This window comes from Austrofundulus limnaeus, unplaced genomic scaffold, assembly GCF_001266775.1.
Source record: "Austrofundulus limnaeus strain Quisiro unplaced genomic scaffold, Austrofundulus_limnaeus-1.0 Scaffold107, whole genome shotgun sequence".
NCBI classification, from domain to species: domain Eukaryota; kingdom Metazoa; phylum Chordata; class Actinopteri; order Cyprinodontiformes; family Rivulidae; genus Austrofundulus; species Austrofundulus limnaeus.
Genome location: NW_013952509.1, coordinates 887,190 through 889,108, shown reverse-complemented (window position 1 = coordinate 889,108; position 1,919 = coordinate 887,190).

Below are 1,919 nucleotides of genomic sequence, written 5' to 3'. Positions count from 1 at the left end.
TGTGTGTGTGTGTGTGTGTGTGTGTGTGTGTGTGTGTGTATATACTTGTTTTTGTTACCTGTTTAGGACTGTTTCCAGTATACACACCTACCTTGTCAAGGCCATTAGTACTAATGGGGACCAAAGACCGGTCCTAATATGGTTGGACTCCATTTTTGAGTTGGGGGTTGGGTTTAGGACCAAGGTATGAATTGAGTTTAGGTTAGTTTTAGGGTCAGGTAGGTACCTGTGAAGTTAGGGTCAGGGCTGGTGGTCAGGGTTAGGATATAAAACTACCAAAAAATGAATGGAGGTCAATGGATGGGCCCCACAAGGATATAAAAACAAGTGTTTGTGTGTGTGTGTGCGTGCGTGCGTGCGTGCGTGTGAATATATGCATGTGACCAAATTGGTTTAAAACTATGGATTTTATTAAAACTTTCAGAAAATAATCACTGACTGTATCACAACTGCTGATTAATTTTTGGAGCCAAACTAATTCAAGACAGTTGCAACTGACCTTAAAAAACACAAAATGTCTCATATTCAGATAACTTTAACAATATTGAACTGATACTAGTTGTAGCTGMGAGTCATTCAGAACACATCCTCCAAGTGCTGCTTGTGGACAAGATCCTTGTGTGAAACATCACCTGTTGGAGTCAATGCTGTTTGTCTGATACCAAAATACAATTCCAGTTAAGTTGGGACTTTGTGTAAAACACAAATAAAAACAGAAGACAATGATTTGCAAATCTTTTTCAACCCATTTTCAATTAAATACACCAGAAAGACAAAATATTTAAAGGTTCAAATGGTAAAACTGTATTGTATTTTTTTTTTGTTTTTTTTTTGTTTGTTTTTTTTTTGCTAATATTGACTCATTTTGAATTTGATGCCWACAACACTTTCCAGACAAGCTGGGACAGGGGCTTATTTACCACTGTGTTACATCACCTTTCCTTTTAGCAACACTCAGTAGGAGCGGAGGACACTAATTGTTGAAGCTTTGCAGGTGGAATTCTTTCCCATTGGTGTTCAACTGCAGTTGCTGAACAGTCCAGGGTCTCTATTGTCATATTTTGTGCTTCATAATGCTCCACATATTTTCAATGGGAGACAGGTCTGGACTGCAGGCAGGCCAATCTAGTACCCGCACTCTTTAACTACCAAGCCATGGTGTTGGAACATGTGCAGAATGTGGCTTGGCATTGTCTTGCTGAAATAAGCAGAGATGTCCTTGATAAAGACATGGCTTGGATGGCAGCACATGTTGCCCCAAAACCTGTATGCRGCTTTCAGCATTAAAGGTGCCCTCACAAATGTGCAAGTTACCCATGCCATGGGCACTAATACGCCCCCATACCATCAAAGATGCCGGCTTTTGAACTTTGCACTGATAACAATCCAGTCAGTTCATTTCATCTTTGGCCCGGACAACACAGCGTCCGTGATTTCCAAAAAACAACTTGAAATGTGGAACTCTTCAAACTAGTGATGGGTACATGAGGCATCATGAACTGTGTCACTGAATACTGACACCTGCTGGACMTTAAAAATCCCTACAGGCAACCTAGTTGACAGATTCAACTGACACTGATTTGATAACCTAGTATGCGCAATAATATAATTTAAGTCATTGAATCTTATATTGCAGTGTTTCCCAAAGTTGGGGTCCAGACCTAAAGTGGGGTCCCGAAACATCAAGGTGGGGTCCTGAAAAGATTTTCTGAATTAATTACCTTATTGTCTTAGTTATTTCAAAGGAGTGAGGTTAGTATATCTAAATGGATAAATGTGTATAAAAATATTGTTACTATGCCCATGTTTTGTTGACCTGATACAAATGTTTAACATACAAAAACAGTTGGGGTCACAGGTCTCTGCTACTGTTATTTTGTGGGTCAAAAGCTGAAAAGTTTGGGAACCACTGCACTTTG